Source organism: Bactrocera dorsalis, chromosome 3 (genome assembly GCF_023373825.1).
Source record: "Bactrocera dorsalis isolate Fly_Bdor chromosome 3, ASM2337382v1, whole genome shotgun sequence".
Lineage (NCBI taxonomy): Eukaryota > Metazoa > Arthropoda > Insecta > Diptera > Tephritidae > Bactrocera > Bactrocera dorsalis.
In genome coordinates, this window is record NC_064305.1 from 56,068,481 (window position 1) to 56,093,531 (window position 25,051).

Sequence of the window (25,051 nt, forward strand, 5' to 3'; positions counted from 1 at the left end):
TTTATATCTAAAATCTTTTTTGGCAATTATACTAGCAATAGAGTTTATCATTTCACTTATATTAAAAACATCTGGTATAATCAACGGTGGTGGTTTTGGAGCGTTCAGCACTTCTGTTTCATTCACTGTCACATCCTTTTCAGCGATCGGAAAAGTGTCTTCATCATCACTTAGGAGGTCGAATCTATTTGGATGGACATTAGGAGACTCATTGTTTGTACGTTTTCCATTTTTGATTGAAATACTTTGCCATTTATGTTTTGCATATTCGTTGTCTTCATCTTCTCTTGATGCATTCATGTTATAATGGTAGATTTTATTTTTAAGTTTTTATAAGTTATAATTATAATCACTCTCACTATTATATATTACACTTGGAAACAAGCGAGTAGCGCGACTGATGCAAACACAACAATATACAATTTAAATTAAATTTAAATTTCTTTGCAATAACATATTTTAAGAAATTATAGAATTTTTGAAATTTTATATGAGCTTGAGAAAATTTATTTGCTACCTATTATAAAAATAAACTTATAACATTAACACCAACTAATAATAACAAGTAGATATAATAAAATAACCAAAAAAAGTTGCTCATACGCCATGTAAGTACAGGACTCGCACTACTTTCAAATACCACAATGCAATGTAGGATTTTACCAAATAAATCAATGGTGGAGCATATATTTTAGGGCGCATAAACAAAAGAAACCACTGAGCATAGGAAGATGCCATTTGCGGAAATTTATATACAAACGTGAGTTTCCCCATCAGCAGTCCTGTCCGATTGTGATGCAAGGAAAAAATATCGATCGTAGGGAAATAAAAATAAATAAAGTAAGGAGATGGTAAAGAACACAATAATCAAGCAAGTTGTTGATTTGCGCTGAACGAAAAGTAGAGGATTGGTGAAAAATGGCAAATAAGATAAACAAACCATGTTGACATTTACAAAAATGCATATCCTCACGAAGAATCTGAAGGAGCGCCAGTACTCTGCGGCATGGACGAGCGGGACATTTCACTTTTAGCACAACTGTACTTCTCGCACTTGTCAGGCAGCCAGCAGACTTAAGTGTTCCATTGTAAACACGTACGTGTGGATGTGTGTGTGTGTGTGTGTGTGTCGTCTTTCTGATCGCACGAAAGTTGGGGCGAATAAACGTTGCAAGTTTACAATCAATTGAGAATTGACTTTTCGCTACGACTGCGTTACGTAACAGCAACACCAAGAAAAACATAAACAAATAAATATTGGAATAAATAAATAAATAGAGCCACACACATACTTGTGACGCTGAAATCGGGAAACTTCACAGACACACGTCTGCGTACGTGGACTATAACGGTACATATGCTTAATATATTTGGTACATAAAAATACACAAGAAAGTAGAGCGTTTATGTGTTTGTGTGTTTGCGTACAGAGTCGCATTTATATGCGTGCATTTGTAACGGTTATCGCTCTTCTGTGCTCGTTGCCGTTTGTAGCGGAAATGAAAAATCAAATCGAACGCCAACAACGCAAATAACAACAACAACCACAATAGTTGTGCCGCAAAAGTATATAGATATATGTGTGTGTGTGTCGATTTAAGAAATTCGAAGAACAGGCGATCAACTCAAGTGGAAGTTTCCATTTAACATACATACAAACATACATTTTTCTTTCGGTTTGTTAATGTTGTTGGCACATGAACAACTGTGATAAAATACCACAGTCGCAAAAAAGCAGGTTGATATATACATATATGTATATCAAGCGCACTCTGTCATTGGAATTGCAAATCAAATGCTAGGAGTATTCTATGGAAAATCTTAATTTTCCCCAGAAGCATTCCAGTTGTCCATATATTTTGGCTGGACATTCACAAGTGTTTCTTGCCTCAAGTTTTTGACCGAAAATGACTTTCATTTTGTCATAGAACGTCATGCTCTCTGACAATGTAGTTATATATCTACATCTAATATGTTACGTAAATAAGTTAAAATAAAGGATACTAGCAACCCAGCCTGCTTCGCCGGATTTGATTTAAGCATACTTGAGCTAATAATTAACAAAATCATAAAAATAAAAATAATCAGTCTTTTGCTTTAACTTATATCCAAATACACAATATGCATATAGAGTATGCCCCTCAATATGCCATTTATAAGAAACCAAAAACTTGCGCAAAAGACAAAAGAAGCGCAAACGCACCATCATTGACCAACAAGATCTTTTCCTGTCATTTTCCGAATAAGTTTCTCTTATTAGCCGCCAAATATAGTTCTAATCAATTAATCAGCCTTAGTAACGCCTCTTAAATTCAACTATATTTTGATGGAACCGTTCTCCTTGTTCTTCCGAAAAAATTCCCATATTATCTTTAAATTTATCTAAATACAAATCTTTGAGACAGTCTATATCCGAGGATGAAAAAAATCGTAATCATGTCGGTGATCAGCCAAACAAATTATACACTGCCTTAAAACTCTTCCAGGTTGTTTTCTCCTTATTGCTAAAGTAACTTCGGGAAATATCAAAATCCATAATTTCTTTATTTAAGATTTCAGATTTTATTTTTACCTCTGAATGATATGGAAAACAATTATTGAAATATGTGAAAAATAATCATCTGGTTCCCTTCAAATTCTCGACACCGCAAATTCCCTTGCTTTTTCTTCACCTCGGTACCAACCTACGAGTACATATAAAACGTAACAAACCCAATGAATGTTATCAAAATTATTATAAATTATGAGAATTATTATAAAGCAGAGGAAATAAACTCCCTATCCAGAATATATCTACAAAAAATACGTGACATCAAGCGCATATTTTGACCTCATTTTCAACAGTTAGGTTGAAGTCAGAGCTTTATGTGCTTCGCAAATCCTACTTTTTTTCTTATTTTTAAGAGATCGTCGAAAATATGTAAAACAAAATAAATACGTCTCGTTTACAACTTTTCGAAGACATTGTTTAGTGGTTGTTAGAGGATACAAAATTACTGCTCTACACAATGATCCATGCAACAGGCACTATTTCCCGTGCTATTCTCTCTTTTTGGACGATAGTAGCCGCGAAGACCAGCATTATATGGGCCTGAAAATCAAAAATGCTGAACGCCAAACCCTTTACAGGTAAGCTAAAGTGAGAAGCTGAAGTATCCCTCCCCACGGTTGGGCGCAGGCTTCCGACCCGCGCACCCTCTTTTTGAAGACGACCCTTGCAAACGTGTTAAAAATTAAGATTTAAAGGCATGTGCCTGGACCGTCCGGTTCTTTATCTGAAAAGGTGTCGCTGACCAGCTCATTGATGTCCTCGTTACAGTAAAGGTTGACGTCTCTGCCGTCCAAGAAATACGATGGACGGGATAAGGACTGCGGCGAGTAAGTCTGAATTTGATATCCCCGCAAAACAAATACGGATGTGTAAACTAACATTACCAAAAGCTCTGTCAGGATCGGGAAGAACCTCTCCGAGCCGTTCGATACAAAACGAGGTTTCAGACATTGCGACTCCCTATCGTGCGACTTCTTCAATCTGCTGCCGGAGAAAATAATTCGAGTTGCAGAACTTAATCGAGCAGGTACAATCTTTTATGAGAGTGTATAGCTGCTGGCGTATGATATTGATATCATCGGCTTCAACACCAGCGCCTTTAGTTCTGCTTTCTCCAGACTGGATAAGGAAGTGAAGCAAATGGATCTGGCAGTGAACAAGGGCAAAACTAAATATCTCCTGTTATCAAACAAACAAACGTCGCAACGTTGAACGCAATATAAACAATTTGAGCCTGCTTCTTTAAGGAGTTAAACAGTCTTCAATCAACACGAAAAAATATGAATCCACAGTACAATTAAAACCTGATATACACTATTTATATTTGCTATGTATATAACATTAGTAATTTAAAGCACTCTCAAATTGGTGAGTATACCTTTTAAAACTCATTTTAAAGAGTTGAGTAGCACTTTAATGCCTGAATTATACCTCAATAATCCCAGTAAGTTTGTAACTAACTCAATTGTAAATATATAAAATATGTAAAACGATTTTTTACATTTCCAGTGACCTTTCACAATCCAGTTTGCTATTGACAGCAACAAATTGTTATGGGAATTAAGTCAAGCAAAATTTGTCATATATCAGCAGAAGCGAAGTGAATTTTGTTGGTCTTATTCTGTAGATATAATATGAGGAGCCCTGTGAGGAATTCATTTCTAATGTCATGTTTAGCTGAAATTTTGACTCTTGAATTAACAGGCTCGTAAAATCCGAAAAAAAATCATAATTTGAAATAGACAATATTTTATAACCCGCAATATTCATGTAACATTTTTAACTGAAGTAAATAGATAAATCATGCCCATAAAAATTTATTTTTATAATCAGATTGAAGTTACATCGATAGTGAATCACTGACTGACTGAACAATTGATTCAACTATGTAACGGGTGATTTTTTTGAGGTTAGGATTTTCATGCATTAGTATTTGACAGATCACGTGGGATTTCAGACATGGTGTCAAAGAGAAAGATGCTCAGTATGCTTTGACATTTCATCATGAATAGACTTACTAACGAGCAACGCTTGCAAATCATTGAATTTTATTACCAAAATCAGTTGGCAGAAAATCCGCTTTTTTATCGACAAATTTTGTTCAGCGATGAGGCTCATTTCTGGTTGAATGGCTACGTAAATAAGCAAAATTGCCGCATTTGGGGTGAAGAGCAACCAGAAGCCGTTCAAGAACTGCCCATGCATCCCGAAAAATGCACTGTTTGGTGTGGTTTGTACGCTGGTGGAATCATTGGACCGTATTTTTTCAAAGATGCTGTTGGACGCAACGTTACGGTGAATGGCGATCGCTATCGTTCGATGCTAACAAACTTTTTGTTGCCAAAAATGGAAGAACTGAACTTGGTTGACATGTGGTTTCAACAAGATGGCGCTACATGCCACACAGCTCGCGATTCTATGGCCATTTTGAGGGAAAACTTCGGACAACAATTCATCTCAAGAAATGGACCCGTAAATTGGCCACCAAGATCATGCGATTTAACGCCTTTAGACTATTTTTTGTGGGGCTACGTCAAGTCTAAAGTCTACAGAAATAAGCCAGCAACTATTCCAGCTTTGGAAGACAACATTTCCGAAGAAATTCGGGCTATTCCGGCCGAAATGCTCGAAAAAGTTGCCCAAAATTGGACTTTCCGAATGGACCACCTAAGACGCAGCCGCGGTCAACATTTAAATGAAATTATCTTCAAAAAGTAAATGTCATGAACCAATCTAACGTTTCAAATAAAGAACCGATGAGATTTTGCAAATTTTATGCGTTTTTTTTTTTAAAAAAGTTATCAAGCTCTTAAAAAATCACTCTTTAATTATAATTTTTTTGGAAGTGACATAAGTTTATGTCTTTCATTTTTAGAATTTGGATAGTAAAGTTGAATATATACTTATTAATGTATATTAAATTACCATGCAAGTAGGAAAGCCTTGAGATAATCCCAAAATCTATCATGCTTTAACAATAATCTACACATTTTGTCCTTTTGGCTTAGAAGATCTATCGATTTGCTGTTAATGAATATGTATATCAATTCTATAAGTCAACTGGACAATCTTTGATGTCGGTTTCTGATTTAATTGAAAGCTTTATGATGTACAAAAAAGTGAATATGTTATTATGGAAGTTTTTAAATAAATGTATTTAAAATAAAACTCTCCTTACGGTGAGTATAGTAAATCAGTTAGAAATGCTGTTCGCCAGGTATCGGCCTCCAATTATTTTCGGCGTCGAGTGCCACATTTTCTTATGGATTGATTGCATTGAAAGCTCTACATGCAATCCATCGATGATCAATGTGCTCTAATGAACTGATGGAAGCTATGAAAGAAAGTGTGGGCCAGAATTCACCAGTTGTATTGTCACCGTAACGATTTTGTAATTTTTGCGTCAGTAGAAGCCTAACATAAATTATTAAGAGAATTATGAATTCGACGACAACCGATTGATGTTGTATTTATGTTGCAAACTTGCAATTGTTTTGTTTTCATATTTCAATTATGTTTTGAGTCATAGCATTTTATAATGTAGTAGTAGAAAGTTCAATCAGTTTAATTCTAGTCTTCTTTTGAAACCTACTGTACAAAAATATTGTAATTTTGAAGCATTTCCATCAGTAATGAACGGACCAAATAAGTCGTGAAGTGCCTAATTGAAAGACATCAAATGCATTGTTTCAATTATTCTTATCCATGTTAGAAACGCACCCTGTATGTGTGAACAGTCTTCATATATTCATATTTATATCTTCTTCTGCTTTATTGTCGTTCTTCTTTCAGAGCTGGAGAGTTTTCGTTCATTCGGACAACATTACCCAGCCAGCTATGGTGTCAACGTCATCATGTGTTGCCACCAGACAGTGATCAGTTTGCATTGCGATCATGTTCCTACAGTATCTTCTATGTAATGCTAATAGGAATTTTGTGCAATAACATACAGTGGCGGACAAAAGTCTACATACGGGGTGCTGTTTCCATTGATATGAGAGTACAAAAAGTTTTTAGAAAAATGCATTTATACAGTTTTATTCTAGTATTTATTATAATAACAATTAACTAAAAAAATTCATTATTTAACATAAAACAACAAATTTATGGAAGAATAACTCAAAAATTGCTTTGACAAAAGTCTACATACAGTTCAAATCCCATACTCTGTACATTGTAATATTAACAGTAAGGTAACGTTAGCCTTTTTCTTTTATTTCAATATTATTATTGTTTGATATTTATTGAATTTTGTTGTGGTTTAAACATTTCAATAGCTATAATGGCTCCGCGAAATGAAACATCAATTGATGTAAGAAATTTGGTGATAAAAGAAGGAAAAGAAAAAAATCATATGGTGAAATTTCTAAAATTTTAAGCTTGAGTCGAGCAACAGTACAGACAATTCTAAAAAACTTTAAAAATAATGGTTCCAACGAAAATAAACCTCGCATTGGACGCCCAAAAAAACAATCTCGTAGAGACGTCAGCCTGATTCTTAACGAAGTAGACCAAAATCCATAAGTAAATGCTCCATATATAGCCGAACGCATAGTAAGTACGTCACAAATGAGTATCCAACCAAGAACAATAAAAAAAAACTCTAAACGATAACGGATTCCACAGTAGAACACCACGGAAGAAACCTTTTATTTCTGAAAAAATCGGAAACTTCGTTTAAAGTTCGCCAAAAAACACAAAGAAAAGGAAATGGATTTTTGGAAAAAAGTTTCATTTACAGATGATTCTAAATTCACCCTTTTTGGTAGTGATGAAAGGGCTAAAATTTGAAGGAAAACTAACGCCACGCTTGAACCGAAGAACGTAGTATCAATTGTGAAGCTCGGTGGCGGCAGCGTAATGGTTTGGGGAGCTGTTGCGGCCTCTGGAGTTAGAAATTCGGACTTTATTGAAGGTAAAATGGACGGTTATAAGTATAAGTCTCTGTTGGAACATAATTTGAAGCCTTTGGTGGATAATTTAGGGCTCGGTTCCAGTTGGATATTTCAACAAGATAACGATCCGATGCATGCGGCGCAAAGGACTGGTTGCTTTATTATACTCCAAGGCAATTAAATACACCACCTCAAAGTCCAAATATGAATATTATTGAACATGTCTGGGAGATTTTGGAGTGTAGAATTAGAATGCACCAAGTTTCTAGCTCTGCTATACTCTAAGAGCGCATATTGGGACCTTGGAACAGCATTACATCTGCAGCGTTGACAAATTTAGCAGAATCAATGCCACGGCGTCTTCAAGCAGTTATAGATGCCAATGGGGACCCAACTAAATACTAAAACGTCTTAATAACTAGCATTTTGTAAAGTTTTTCGCACTGAACTAAGATATTTTTGTACTGTATGTAGACTTTTGTCAACACAATATTTGAGTTTTTTTTCCATAAATTTGTAATTTTATATTATTTAATGGATTTTTTAAGTTTGTTGTTATTAGAAAGAAGATTAGAATAAAACTGTATAAATATATTTTTCTAAAAAGTTTTTGTACTCTCACATCGAAGAAAACAGGGGGTGTATGTAGACTTTCGTCCACCACTGTACATATCTATTTATATTATTGATTTCAATATTCGTAAAGCCTTTTCAGATATAATATAATTAACTGCATTTCCAACTATCCCATAATCAGCCTTATATAAAGTTTCATACTGACATCATTGAATTTTCTATTAAATACGTAGGTACATATGTATGTACATAAGTATATGTATATGTAAATACATAAATAAATGCTTTATGTTGATACATAAACCTATATACTTACCAAGTGTATATTTATGGACTGCAACCGAAATTCCAGGATTTTTCCCGGTCGTCTTTCATTTCCTGCTCACCTGTGCAGAAACACTCGTTTATTCAAGTGCATGTGCGTATGTACGAGTGCACAATGTATATAACATATCTAGAATATGTAATATAAATGTAGGTACATATGTTTGTGCATTTACAGTTGTCATTAAATGCAGCAATTTTATGGTTTTTCATAATTAATTTAGCAGCGACACTTGCTGCAGCAAACGCGCCGAGAGATGCTGTTTCCACAATAATGATTACACACGAGCACACCAGCAATTACGAGTCTCTGTGTGTATGTGTGGATGTGTCTGTGAGTCTCCCTCTCCCAAATGTGACAATTTTAACAGCATTGTTTATTAATTAATTTATTTATTTACAAAACACAATGTAAACAAAATTAAATTGCATTTGCTGCTGTTTACACACGCACACAGACACACTTATGTCGGCACATAGCAGTGCTGCATTTGATTGTGTGTGTGTGGATTGTTCTCGTATAGGGCTTGTTTGTTGTTGGTCCGCTGGGACTGTGAGGATTTGACACAACACCTGTCTATGTGTAAATCCCTAATATGCGACTTCGGTGATTTCGACACCGAATGAATGGAAATTTCGAAGGTAATACCAGAAATTTGTGTCAATTAACAATTAATTGTTCGAATTGTTGCTGTCAGTTGTGATGATCCCAAATGGGGTTAATTGAGTGAGTGCAGCAAAAGAAGTGGCTGTCAGTTGGATAGGCGATGCTGTGCATATACTTACATAGCAGACATACATACATATGTATAGGCGAGTGTGAAAGTGATAATAGCTTTGGTAATGACACTGAATTTAGTACTCAAAACTTTTAAATTCAATTATTAAACTTTTAGTTCAAACAATAAATTATATAAAATTTGCAAACCTTTTACCTGAGGATCATACATTGTTACGGAAATTCAAAAAAATTTTTAACGATTATTCAAAACGTCAAAGCTTATCAATAAGATATAATAAGTGGTGTAATTGTTAGAATAGGTAAACTAAGCTTATTGGGATATAACGGTAAATTTGATTCTAATACAATTGCACTTTTCGAATTTAAACGGTATAAGGTTGAGATCGCTTCTTTCTATCACATGGTTGTATTCAAGAGCAGACAGAAATCTATTTATATAAACGTATGAAAGGATATTGACCGTTTCCAAATCGACTAGAACCGATTCTCTCTTAATTCTTAAAGATTACTCGTCGATACTTTAATTAAACCGGTTAATAAGAAAGCGAAAATACTAAACCATGTATTTGCTTTAAAACTAAAGGAATATGGTGAAAGAACTATCTGATGTTATCTGTTTTTGATACCAAACCTTATACCTTCTTAAGCAACTTCATCATAGTCGTAAATCATCAAAATCCATGAAGTTCGGAAAAAGGCACGCACATTTTCAGATGACAGATGCCCAGTTCAATGTAGATTTGTACCCCAAGCCGCATCAGCTGAGCCAGTAAAAATCTTCAAAACCTTTTAAATTCTTCTAACTATAAAAATCATTACTGTCATCATTTTAGTGTCGTGAAAAGTATAATTTTTACTGAAAAAGTTTGTAATACTAATCGAAATATAAAATGATATAAGAGTCGAAATCGAAATATTCTCGAATAGTTTTGTTGCGCATCTTCCATTCAAATATACCAAATTTAATCGTCTGACTAAAAAATTTTATTGCCTTCCAAAATAGATTGCTTTTAGGCCATTAAAGGTAATTTGGCCAATATACTTTCCATAAGCCTTGGGGAGGTTTTTACTGCCTTCGACGAATACTGTTGGTATTGACTAAGGCTTTTTTAGCACCATTAGCTAGATTGTTAGACAGTTTCGACCTCACATGCATAAACTCGCTCAGCTACATTGTATTACATATTATCAAGCATCCTTTTTGTTAAATTTAGTTTCCGTCGTTTTTGCAAAAGACGTACGAGTCTAGCAATATAACGCTTTGTACCCAAATATTATATATTGAGTAGATCCATAACAGATGTAGAGATTCTCTGTTCCCCGACCGACAATTGCTAAGATCTGTTTCTTTAACTTTTTCCATGTTATCATCATTAACAGAGATGAAGGGATGATTCTGCAACAAATGTCAAAATGATGTAATAGGACGACTCAGAACGTAATATATGTATCAGTAATTTAACGGCCTACACTGAATGCTTTGTGCCAATAAAATTACCAAGTAAACTCTCCAAAACTTTTGTTAATTTTTTCGTGGTAAAAATTACCAGACAAATCTTACGCGCCTTAAAATATAGCGGATAAAACAAAATAATTTGCATCTGGATATTAAATTTCACACAAACTTAAAAGGGTTTACCAACCAGTTTAAAAGGAACAGCCTGGAAGAAATTTGATTTTAAGTACATACATACAATTATATTATTTATGAAAAAGGATTATAAATCTTCCGAAAAAAGGACGGGAATAACGAGCGATTTGTAGAGTTTGATTCTGGTTTTCAAGAGAGGACTTTAGTTTTAAATTGCCTACTCAGTCCATCTATTGATAAGACTGATTCTGCGTTAGATTTCAAAGCGAACATTGTTGGTGTTTTGATTCTGGTTCCAAGATTAAAACGAAATTATCTACATCTTCAAAGTTATTACAGCCAACAGTGATGTAGGAGCCAGGGCGAGAATGTACTGGCTGTTTAATTGATGGCAGTAGAAATTTTATCTTGTCCTAGTTCAGCACTAGACCCAATCGTTTCGCTTCTTTGTCTACCCTAGTGAAAGCAGAACTAACTTCAAGGGAATTAAGACCAATAATATCAATATCATCGGCGTACGCCAGCAATTTCACATTTTTGTAAAATATTGAACCTTTTCTTCGACTTTACTTTATCACACAATACGACTGGTATGACCTTATATGCGATATTCAGGCGGCTTCTCCAATGGTAATTGGCACAGACTATAGGGTCCCCCTTTTTGCAATCTGCTGCAATGAAGTCGATGTAGGACCTTTTCAGTTCTTCGCCACGTATTTAAAAAGCCCGGCCGTTGTGCCTTCATCTCCGGCCGCTCTGTTATTTTTTAATTGGGCAACCAATCTCGTACTTCGTCATAATAGGGTATTGGAATGTTTCTTCCAACGTCTTCAATTGGAGTTACGGTTTTACCATCCCCGAGTGTCGCACTTTCTGTGCCATTCATCTGGTTGGAGTGGTATTCCCTCTATAAACTCAGCATTCTTTGAGCATCGATGACCAGTTTAACTTCTTGGTTCTTAAAAGAGTATACTCTTGAAGCCTTCTGAAAGTCTTCATATCTTTTCTTAGAATGAGATTGAGATTGTTCATACAGAAGAAGTAATTCTTTCTCTATTCATATCCAAATGCGTCTTGATTCGCTCTTTAGCTCTCGCACGTGTTGTGATCGATTTTAACCTTCAGAGGTACTACAACTCAGCAATTAATTATAATCAAAAAAGCGTTGCTATAACATTCTAAAAGAATAACAAATAAGTGTTGTGTCTAAAGCCAAATAAGAAATGTTATTGCTTAATTTTTACGCATTTTTTAATTTTCTTTTTACAAAACCAAATTAATCAAGTGAAGAACTTTAAGGGGTTTATATTCTATTAATTAATTCTTAAAAAGAAAAGTACTTTTTTGTATCAAAAGTTCGTCCCCTCAACTAGCCGTTCATCAAACCCAAAGAAGTATGATTGATTTCATTTCGAATAAACCGGCTAATTGCTTTAGCTGCTTAAATACTCCTATCGCCGTTAGCTATTACAAATCATTAGATACTTACCCAGTACTTTATCGCAACCTTGTTTTGTTGGAATTTCGCTCTCTCTCCGCAGAACAAGTTTACAAACACATTGAGAAATTGGCAGGGAGACAAGATAAATCAATCACAAAAGTTGCAAATACTTCGATATTAATTCATAATTCTTAGGCGCCGATGGGCTTATTTTGTTTCTCACATATTAGGGCTGTACTTACTTCGGAAATTATAGAAAGACTAAAATGATAATTTTTCTTAGATTATATTGCTTTTCACATTTAAAAGATAATGATTTGATCGGGTTGAAAATTACAACAAGAATTGATGAAATCCTTCCCTTCATTTAGTTCTTATACGTCGAAAATGATGAGTTTTGTCAAGGCTTGACCGAAAGTTACTCTGCGCAAGAAGTAATTTGGTGGTGCATTCGAGACGCTCGATAACTTTATAAAGAATATGCAGTTATGGGCGCATTTCTCATAAACAGTTTCTGCAAACATATTGAATAAGTTTGGAATAGCCTTGTGAGCCCCTCTATAGTAACTTTGCATTTTATAACTCTTGGATCATCGTGGTAGGTCAGCTTTTTTATAACGTCGAAATTTTCATAAAAAAAAACGTTTATTAAACTATTTTAGCAATAATGTATATCGTTGAAAGAGCATTCCTAATGTATGCATTTCTAGAATTTCCATTTAAGTCGAGTAATTATTTCCAATAAATAGGTAATTACTGGCTATACATATATTTCGGATTTCATTGCCTCTCTCCAAAAGCAGCGAACTTCTGCTTTCTATATTTCAAATGCTATTATTTCAGCAGAAATATTCACTAGCCTCCAATAACTTCATCCGAGCGTTGCAAAGCATACTTTCACAATTTAAACTTATTCCAGTTATTTTGGCCTTGGGCGATTCCATTAAGTGGTCTCGTTGCCAGCCATATTCGCCATTTACACTTACTTACCCCCACAGATGAATACAAATATATGCATGTGTATATATATACATATATGTGATATTTCCTTTACATATACATATATACCCACATTCATTTTTAGACACTTACATATGTGATGCCAATCAGTTTGTGGCAGATGCAAATATTCTCAATATCATTTGATATTTGAGGGGCATCTACCGCTAGACAATTGTCTATTCATATGAATGTGTATATTTCTGCAGCTTTCTGTTGCCGGAATGATGCATGTAGTATATACATATATGAAGTTATTGCTGAAAAGATTACTCCAAGTAATTCAACATTTGCAAAATGACTCAATAAAGATATCTCATAAATAAACGAAATACCTTTAACTGATGCATCGAGAACTTATATTGGATACTTGGAAAATATAAACCGATTGTACGCTTCGAAAAGGAATTGCCACATGTCGGAATGTACTTACCGCTTCAGTAAAGTAGTGTAGATATCGATCTGTAAATAATGTTCTTGCCACCGTACACTCTTAGTCGAGGTCCTATAGTTCTGCCACTATCAAATTAATTTTAGTCCAACTGATATACATATGAGTATTGCAGATATACTTATAAAAGGTGATTCATTTCGAGGTTCCCTACTATTTTATATGGGAAGTAGGCGTGTTAATGGGGAATGTTTCTTATCATATGACATAAGAACGATTCCATGCATGTACTAAATTTTATTGAAATCGGTTGGTCTGGTCAGGAGATATGGGATTTCACCAACAAGCTGGCGGTGCCACGGCCTTCGTCCAATTTTCACACCAGCTCCCATAAAGTTCTCTCATACCATCTCAGTGGTACAATTTAAAGTGTCTGGCGTAGATATTGATATATGGCGCTTTAGTAGTTTTTAACAGTACAGTTGTATGGGGAGTGAGCGGGTTTATCCCCCAATTTCATCCATTGGCAAAGGGTAAGAGTTCTTATAAGGTTTGTACTCAGTAAATTTGGTTGTTGTAGCTTAAGTGGTGTAGGAGATAGATATAGTAAACTTCTAAAAATGCGGTGCCAGTTTTTCAAAAACCACCAGTTTTCCCACTGGTGCCCCTTGCTGCCGAGGAACCCACATACCAAGTTTCTTCAATCTCAATTTTGGTCTCAATTTTTACTCAAGCTACAGCTTGCGCGGATGGATGGGGAGACAGACAGTCAACCGATTTCAGTTTTTCTAAACAGTATAAAAATATAAATTATTCAGCCGTTTTAGATACCTCTATGGAAATTGTATTGTTTATTACATTGCAACGAAACAAATTTTCGCTATTTACGTTTATGCGATTTTAGGCTAACCAACAGATGTTTTAAGTATAACAATTTTTTCATAGTTGAAAGTTAGAACTTTAACACACCAGTTCAAACTTCTAAGCTTTCAACCCCTCCTTTTTCATTTTGAAATTATAAAATTGTTTCTTGAATTGAAAACTAAACCCATTAGTGGCTAATGTATAGAGACCATAAGTGAATAGTTAAATACTGTGAAACGGTTTAAATTTTTAGATGAAATAAGCATTTCTCTAGATCAAAAAAATTTAAAAATAAAGCTGAGGCTTCTTGCCAGTCAACAACTTTATTGATTGGGTGCCTGCACTGGTGTCTACTTGCATTCTCTCGATGTGTTAGACAATATTATTTGCAATTTTAATAGAAAACGCAATTTATTCGCTTGTTTTGGGATTTGATAATAGCGTCTGTGCTCTCGTCTTCGTCTTGCCTCATACGCTGTACTGCTCTGCGTTCTTTCTTTAAGTCCTTACACATGTGTATTATTGTTTTTGTATATCGTTGTTGATTTTTTAATGCTATTTATGGCTTGTGCACACATCTATTTGTGGTGAATTTCATGCTGCATCTACTTTCAATTCGCCCACTTTCTTGCTTCATTGCTCCTGCATTTTCTCACTCGAATTGTCGAGCATTTCGATAAGTACTAAGTAAATGCACTACTTATTGATACGACGGCATTCTTTGTTCGCATATTTGCCGCTGCATTACATATTATTAAGTGTTAATCGCGATATCCGTGGACCTGACGGCAATTGCTGCTTTCATACTATGTAAAAAGCGGAAACAATTGCTTTAAATGCACGAAATACATATGTATATATATGTATTAGGCCGGGTCGATTTGTGGGGAGGCAAAAAAATCGCCCATTGCTCTATGAAAATCATATTCTAAGGATCAAAAAAAGAAACTTTGCCGAAGGAACCATACCTCTGAAACGAATTCTGATGTCCCCCAATTTGGGTCGAACTTTTGGGTAGGGGCAAATTTTGAAATAGAATTGAAATTACCATTTCATTCTTATTACCTTTGAAAGTGAGGAGAACTGAAGCAATAACCACTATGGTATTTCAAAAAAAATAATAAGTGAAGTGACCATTCCAAATCAAAAAGTTTACAATGAATCTCTCCTCTACACCACAAGATGAAGCAACTACATCAACAACTATCGAAAACCCAATGAGTCATATACCCAAACATAATGTTACTGTTTTTGGTGTGTCCACTGATTTGGCTGATCTTAATTTACCAACCCATCTGGATATCTTGAGATATTATTTTTACTTAAGCGAACGTGCTAAAACAGAACAAAAAAAGTTTTCCCATAAAGCATTCACTATTCAAGTACAAGATAAGTTGATTGGAATTTGGGAAAAAACTTGGTATGGAAATAATGCTGAAAAAAACTGTATGTAATAAATTGAATAAATTGAGCAAGAGCAAATCAAGAGAAGAAACAACACCCAACAATTTACAGAGTATGTAAAATCTCTGGAAACAAATTTTTACATTGGAACATGTAAATGCGATTTGAAGGCAGCTTCATGTGCATGCGGCTGGGTTCCCGAACGCCTCAAAGAGTTCATGCAAGAGTTCAACATAATCAGAGAAGACTAACAAAGAATGCATTTATGATGGAAACTGAAGAGCAAGGAGCAACATCTATGTCATCAATGCCAACATACCAAGATCCCGTTGATTCAACATACGCACCGCCACCGGTTAAAGAAGATATGGATAGAAGCACAAGTTCACAATACACAGAGAGATACGATTGTTTTAGCATATTATGTATATATAGAGAGATAGGGATCAATCAAGATAAAAGGAATGCCGTCATTTTTAGGAAGGTATTCATATACCTATGTATATATTTTGCATTTAGACCTAACCTGCAAAAACAAATTAGGTACAACAATCCTGGCGCAGCAACTATTCACACACAATGATGTTTTGATTATGACCAGTGATATATCCGAATGTTTGGTGAAACATGTCTCTATAAGTTCTCTCCAAAGTTCCAACGATATTATTTTTGGAACCGCATGAAATAATTTCCATACATAGATTACGCTGGTCTACAGTGGTATTGTTGCCTTAGACAAGCGGTAGATTTTGAATATACCTGCGCTCTCAATTTCTGACTTTTGTAAAATTTTCTCTCATCTATTTACTACTCGTATTTCTCTGCATAAGTCTCTAAATTAACCGGAAATGTATACGCATGATTGTGGATATAACCTAACTTGATCCCCCATATTTGCTATTACAATCTTAAAGTTTGTCAGCATATTTTGCATAATTTCATGGTTACCTTCGAAAATGTCGACTATCAGCACTAAACTATTCCAAGCTTCACTTTTCGGAACAGCAACAACCTTGATAAAATCTGTATCTTTGATGATTCCGCGTTTCAATTTCTCCATTCCAAGTTTCGAAATTTTTCTAAAAGAGCAGATATCATAACACATAAAAACAAGATCACACTCTAACCTTTCATGAATAAATTCGTAATCTGGACATTCGATACCATCAAAGGTTGCTAGATATCGAAGGCAACAAAAAAATATTGGTTTTTGTAGAGCTGAGTTATCTTTAAAAAGGAAATATTGCCATACATTGTAGCATAATTGCAGTGTTAGAAGAGCCAAACCGGAGAAGCAAGGTCGATTAAGTTTTGCCACGAAGTTTGTTATACCAAAAAAGAAGCGCTGGGGACTTTATAAAATGTATGTACATAGAAATGATCAGCATGACAATCTGAGTCGATTTAGACATGTACAGCAGTCCCTGCGTATGTTTGTCTGTATATACTAGTCCCTCAGTTTCTAAGAGTTCGTTTTGAAGCTTTGCACGCGTCTTTCCTCTCCAAGAACCGCCGATATCGGATCACTATAACATGTAGCTAACATACAAACTGAACAATCAAGTCGTTGTTTAGGAAACTTTTTTTATTTCGAGAGACATCTTCAAGAATTTTGGGGCGGATCAATGTCAAAGTGTCAGTAAGAGCTTCGAATTGTTCAAATAGGACCACTATACCTACTATACAACTGAACACTCATAATAGAGTCCTTGTATGGAAAACTTTTTTACTTGACGAAGTATCTTCACCAAATTCAGCATGGATTACTACCCGAAGTAGCGGTACAATACTCAAAGAATTTGTTTGGATCGGGCCACTATGGTATACATATTGCTGCTATATCGACACATTAATGTCATATTGTTGTATGGAAGCTTTTGTATTCTTGAAGATTATTATAGTTTGTGTACGACAGAAGTCACCGTTTAATATTGTTTTAGTTTAAAAGTAGCAAGACATTAACATTCACTTTTCTATTTTACCGATGGTAAAGATGATAATTAAAATGTTTTCAGTGCTTTCGTATACAGATATGCCATTCATGAAAAAGTTTGTGACTTTACAAATTGTAGCAAATTGAATGCAATTTAGTGGAGATTATTTCCAATAGTGTTCGGCATGTTACAAAATCAAATACTTAAAAAAATACAGCTCTTGAAATTTATAATTAATTGCAGGTGCACGACGTATAAAATGCCGAATGCCGAATTCGAAGACAGATTTCGTTTTATTTATTATCATCTCTGCAGTAAAGACCAGCTTCTTCGGACGCCGTGATCGGCAGATGCAAAGTTTTCTTTGTCTGAATTGCAGCTACCAAATTTCTGTTTGCTTATAAAGGGTGCAGCAACCGCTTTTGTGTTTATTTTTACAGTTATGTTGAAACGGAAATGGCAAATGGCGTGATTGCGAAGTTTGTGCAGCTGCACTTCCGCTAAGTGACAGACGAACAGCGAGAGCGAACGAATGACCTCAACAGCCGTTATTTGCAACACGAAGTTACGAAGTGATTGAGAAAAGTTCGAGATTATATGCAGCAGTTTGGAAAAATTACGCACCAGAGACTGATAATATCTAAAATATCTAAATATCTTTAGAGCTCTCGCTTGCGCTACGTGATTGAGATCAATGTTGGACAGTTGTCCAGCGATTTATCTTGTTACCAAAATATGATTACTAAATGAGATCCAAGATATCAAAGAAGGTTGGACAGTAAAGAACAAGGTGTCGATATAATAATATCTTATGTTTCAAAAAACTAGGAAGCGCCCGCAGAGATGTTTATCCTAATCACATGAATCCACATTCGGTTGTGACCAATGAGATGGCCTAACGGAAGGAAAAGGTGACCCTTCTCAGAGCAAGGATTTTAGTGAACACCATGCGATCTTCCATGAACCAGAAAACTTACAATCGCGTAAAGATGCCCGCAGAGTGCACGCTTAAAGCCGAGCCAAGTGCATTTTCCTATTTACCCATCACGCGAACTTAGGCTCGGCTCGGCTTTGAGCGTTCACTCTGCGGGCACCCTAAATGCTGGTGATTAAACAACATTCACTGATTTAACGCGAGATCTGATGGGATTAGGACTGGCATTTAAAGATAATATTAATAACGAGGTTAAGCACTCCTTAACTAGTTCTAAGTGCAAATCCAAGATCAATTAGGGGCTACATGACGGCAGCTTTCGTTGCTTTAACGCTACATTGTCCTGAACGCTTCAGATTATAATTTGGAGTTATGAAGCATTATTTTCAAGAGGTCTGACCAATTTGCGAAGAAGCACTATTATGTCTATCCTCTAGCTACCTCGCCCGAAATATTTCTTGCAAGTGTGGACAAAAAGAGGAAGTACGAGGAAGTCATCCAGGATTCCCCGGTGTGAATGTCGAAAGTCATCCAGCTACCTATCTTTCCGATAGTAGACAGTGAATGGAAAGAGGAATATTACTTACACATACAAATGATCGTTGTTTTTCTAGAATTATTACCCCCACAGTAGAACATCGACTGTGCCCCTTCTTTCTGCAACATGTGGCAACGGAAAACTTCATCAACCGACGAAAAAATTCGTAACGGAACAAGAACTTTGCGATTCCGCTTTGGATTTTTTTCAGTGCTTATTTTGCTGGTATTGCGCGCCTCTGTGGTTCTCTTAGTGGTGATGATGCTGCCACTATAACCTTTTCCACGGGTCAATAACAACTGCCGACGTCTAAATGCCACTGTCAAAAACACGTCGACGTATCTCTCGTAAGGCTTATTGCAATTGTTGTTGCTGTTGTTATATTTGCATCGCTTGCTGTTGTATCGACAACTCGCGGAGCCATTCTGCCACTGCAACATTCAGTAGCTCACAAATTTAAAAGTGTTCTTGCAGTTACGGCACATTGTTGTTGTGGGCTCACATAATGTTTTTGTAGTTGTGCGAAATTACTTATTTGCCAATTGTTTGCCGATGTTGCCAGTTGTGTAGTTACAACTTGTTTGTTGAACAACAATCCAACAATGCGGCAATCTTGATTACTGTCAGCGGCATAAACAGCAATAACAATAACAAATGTACCGTTAATAGAACGAAGAGGGAAATAAATTCGTCGATGAAAGCATGCGCCTTTTCGCGCAGCATTTTTCATTAATTTCTATAAATTTTTTTTTTTAATTTTTTTCTATTTTCAGGTCTTACAATTCGAGCCATCTTTGTCTGTTCTTACACAACCTTCTCACTACTCTTTGCCTCTAACTTAGCGATTTTCGCTCTTGTCCATTTGTCCGTTTACTTATTTACTTGTCTGTCTGCACACTTTATTGTTTATTTTATTTTCCTCTTTTTAGCTATTTTTTCTTCTTTTGTATTGCCTGTCTGCCATTTGGTCTGTGCTTATCAGCCTCGTCTTCGTCTGCTTCTTCCAAACCGATTTCTTGGTCTTCCTTACTATTAACATCAATGTTTTGCTGTTGTTGTTGGTTGTGTATTGTTTTTGTTGTTGCAGCAATCATTTGTCTGCGGCGCGCCATTCAATTCGTTATTTGTTTGTCCAATTGCTTGTTGATGGGGTTCGGCAAGTCGATAACGTTACACGCACACACATACACAAACACATACAAACATAGAGTACTCATTCCGCCATATTGCTTTGCAATTTTCATTTGCTCTGCCTGTCAGCGATAGCAGTTTGTACTTTCTATCACTATAGGAAGCGCAGTTTTTAATATCTTGTCATTTCATTATGAGCGCAATTATTGGCCTGTCTTGCGGACGGCGGCAGTAGTTGCGAGGTATATTGGCGAAGACAAATTCACATAATTGTTGTTATGTTTTCAGATTTGTCTCTTATTTAGAGGCAGTCAACTTGTCGTCTTGCAGTTCATTACATTCCAAAAGACGAAAGGTGTTGGCGAGGAGTTGGATTATTTATTAATTTCAGGTCTTTTCCATGAATAAGTAAAATAAAGTGATGGTGTTTGCGAAAAAGAGGCATATTCATATTTCCATTCTATATAATATATGTTTAAGCTCGAAGATATAATATGTATGTATATCAGCTATACTGTGTATTGCCTGCTGGAAAACTCTTCCATTTTCAGTAACTACACATGGATTTTTTTTTTCAAATGAAATTTTTTATACGAATGTATGTTGATATGTTTAACATTCAATCATAAGCCTAACCATCTATATATAATATTGAATGAAATTTTATATTGAATTTGTGTTAAAACCGAGACACCATCATTAATTGCGAACGATTACTAAGGCGGATACAACTTGCGGTTTATTGAGAGACACTTACGCCCTCGCTTCATTGGCTGAATATCGCTAAGAAACGTCTACAAGCTCTTTAAGCACATGACTGATCAGTACTCACTTAAACATATTATTTTAACGCTAAGACACACACACTACTAAAATACTCCCGATGGCGGTATGAGACTAAAGAGCTTAGGTGGGTTTGAAAATTTCAAAAAATTTTATTTTTTTGTCTTTAAATGGCAAAATATATACAAACTACTCTCCTAAAATTCAAATCGATCTAAGTAAAAGAGTAAGAGATAAACCCACCAAGAAGAGGATGTCAATGCTGTGCTACGCAGTCTCTCTCAAAACTAATTTTTTTAGTCGATGGAAACGATTTCTCGAAAAGTTATTATAAAGCGATTTTGTTCAAATCTTTTTAGTATCAACCCATGCTGAATACTAGTTTGCACACCAAAAACAGTAAAATAAATTTGCAACCAAGTCTGTAAAAACCAGAAGCCCATATTAAATATATATTTGCATAACTGATCAGCATGACGTCTAAGGGACTAGCTTGTGCTTGTTTGTATACACGCAAACCAGTCCCTCAGTTTTTGAGATATCAACCTGAAATTTCGCATACGCCTTTTTCTCTACAAGCAGCTGTTCAGTTAATTTATTTTTTTCGTCCAATGACAAAATATTTGTGGGGTTTTTTGAAGATGAACCAATAATGAGTTAAGCTGTTCACGGCGTGAGCATTTTTTTGAGAACTCAAGGAAGATGATGTTGCAACGTCTGAGTTTCCGCAATTTTAAAATAAAAAGTTTACGGAATACTATCTCTAGAGCTTCGATATTGATTGTGTTAAGTGCAAGTATGTATTTCGAAGGACCTCTTGCGGTTCATCTTGGGCCAGAAAGGTCTCGAAGTCGTACAACTTCTGGTTTTTGACCAACGTCTCTCAAGCTCTGAAGGCTCTCATCGGCTTGCAGTTTCTTGTGATTCCGCTGTAACCAAAGCAATTTTTATAAGGAAGCTTGGTTTTATTTGTAAAGAGGTTATACGCACAGTCAGCGGGCTCCAAGCTGATATAGGCGTTCGATAAGAGTAAATGCATATCTCCCTGAAGGAAACTTCACTTCGGGGCAGTACATGAACTGCTGTCTTGAGAGCAGCCACCTTTTTTGGAAAGACGTTATACTGGTCTGGTAGTCTGCATCTAAAGTTGAGGAAAAGTTCCTGGCAGAAGTTTCAAAAACCATTCATTAAAGAGCTCATTGCAGCTCTTCTCCAAGGATTTCGCCTCGCCCACAAGTCCCTCGCAGGTGCGTAAGCAGAGAAGGAACCATCAGGTGAAGATTCCGCAATACAGTGGTCTAGATTATAGGGAATGAGCAGATTTCGACGCCAAACACCTACCAGCTATGTTTATAGGTACAACGTATAGAATCGCATTGAGTGTCATTGTTAGTGTTGTCCTTAGTACCCCACAAATGCCGATGAGGACAGCTCTTTCAAGTCTTAAGTTCTCAAAATAATAAAAATAAAATTCCACACGCTTGCTTTGTTACTCCTTTCACTTGTACAGTGCTGAGAACAAGCAGAGCCCACCGAAAAGCATATACGAACCTTGCGCCAGCTAAAACTCTACATGTATATCTCTCTCATCAATTAACCGGGAGCTGTAAGTTTTATACATATATCTTTTGCGGTTAAGTGTAACTACAAAGTATACTGAATTGTATTATAGTGGTTTTCTCTCATAAAAACGGACTTTTGTGTCGCCTAGTACGAAATTATATAACCCAAGAAAGCTGTTATCACATTTAGAGCTCTGTTGCCTTTCATTATTGTCAACTACTTAAAAGTTTTCCTTGTCCTCATAATTGGTAATTGAAATCATTATGCCGACATACTGGAACGCAGTCTTCGGCACAAAGCCTTAATGCAAAGCACGTCTGCAAACAAGTTTCAGCACAACCGAGGTAACTAATTTAAAAGCAGCTGCTCGCAATGTCGTCTAATGCTTACAAATTAGTGAAAAGGACACAAGATGGCCGCGGTAGGCGATGAGGGGGGAGGTCGGATGCTCTTGGTTACGGGAAGATCAAAGCAAATAAATATTCACGGTCAATTATTGAAAGCGACGAAGACGCCAAAGATCAACTGAAACGAAACAAAGTGCAGACAGACACGCATAACAAGGATATGCCACTAGGCGCGGTGAGAGTGTGAAATAGTGGGTGCGAATGAGCGTCGCAGACGGTGTGAGATCGCGGCTGGCGTGAGTAATGACTGTGCCGACTCCGTTGACTGGCAACCTAATGAAGCTTAAATTATGCATTACATCAAAGTCAAAGTGATTTTCATGCACAGATTTCGAATAATTACACAATCACATAACTCTGTGTGTATGTGTGGCTTTGCATATGTATTTGTATATGCGTTTTTGCTTGCCATTTTGAGAATGAGGTGGAAGGTTGTTGCTTGATTGATGTTGTGTGACAAATAAAGCACGAACTTTGATTTATTAAAACTTCGCGCACGCATGTGAGATAACAATGACAAGCATTAAAAATGGCCGCGAGGCATCAGCCAGGCAGCAGTCGTGCGCCTATGCGAAAACAATTAAAGTGGATTTAATTTCAGCAAATTTGCGCATAATTCCCAAAAACACAAACAACAATATGGATGTGTGTGTGTGATTATACAAAATATGCGCAGGCCGTATGTGTGTCGTTGTGTGCCTGCAATAAATGAATATGTGAATGAATAAATTCATGTTAGCTCGAATTTCGCCGCAACTGCAAAGCATTTGTGTTGACGTGGCGTATGAGTAACATTTTAGTAAAGTGAACGATGTGGCTGAGATTTTGTATATTTGCAAACACACACATACATATGTATATGGCACATACGCACAAAGCGGGTATTTATATTGTTATTTTGAGTGAAAAGCGCTGAGCTGAATTGAGGCTGAGTTGTAGGCAGAGATTCAACAGTGCTATAAAACAGTTGCATCCCACACACCCACGTGGCTTATGAAGATGTATGTATGCGTGCGAATTAAAAGGGCGGAAGGAAAGGCTGGAAAAGTGCGCTGCAGTTACAGCCGACGCCGGCTGCCACAATTTTGTGCGCATTAATGCACATCAGTGCACATGTACATTATTCTGACACGCTACTTCAGCCGCTGTCAGGCGCTCAACGCATAGAAGATAAAAAAGTAATCAGATACCGCAGATATATAGTACAGTGATTTGAATCATGCATTGCCTACGGCACTTTCGGTTAGTAATTTATCTTATACATATATTATAAATTAATAGTTATCTTAAAAGTACAATTAGATTGGTCAATTAGACCTAATTTTTCGAAATAATTTAGTTTTAAATTAGTTGCGACTACTTACATTCTAATAAGCTTAAAATTAGCATATATGCATGTACGTAGTATTCTTCTCTTTGAGTGATATTTTTTGTGGGGTTTCTGAAAAGTAATAATATTATATTGTTGATAAAGTCTCCTTTGAAACTCCTTCTCGATAAACATGAATGAGTTTCTCAGAAAAGTAAATTTTGGTCTAAAAATAACTATCTTCTGCCAATATTATTAGTTCTCTCCGTGAAACAACTCTGCTAACTCTCCCTTAAGAAAAGATATGCTAATATTGATCCAATGCTCTTAGCAGAAATATGGAGAGATATAAAATTATATTGGTAACATGACGAAATAATTTTTAGAATATTCTCGCTCTATAATTTTTTGTATAACTCAGTAAGAAAATTTCAGGTTACATATGTATATATTAGGGTTTTTTTTTTAGTTGAACTATTAATTTTTTTCAGTCCCGTCAAGAAATTTCCTTGGAAATACCCTATAAAAAACTCCCTGAGAATTTTAGCTTTTAATATTAATATTAAGAACTGGACCAAGGCCTGTAAAAATTTTCCATAGAAAATACACTACAGCCGTGGGTTTTTATCGTTAAATTCCTTCAGATCAGAGGTATTTTATGGCATCACTTTGAC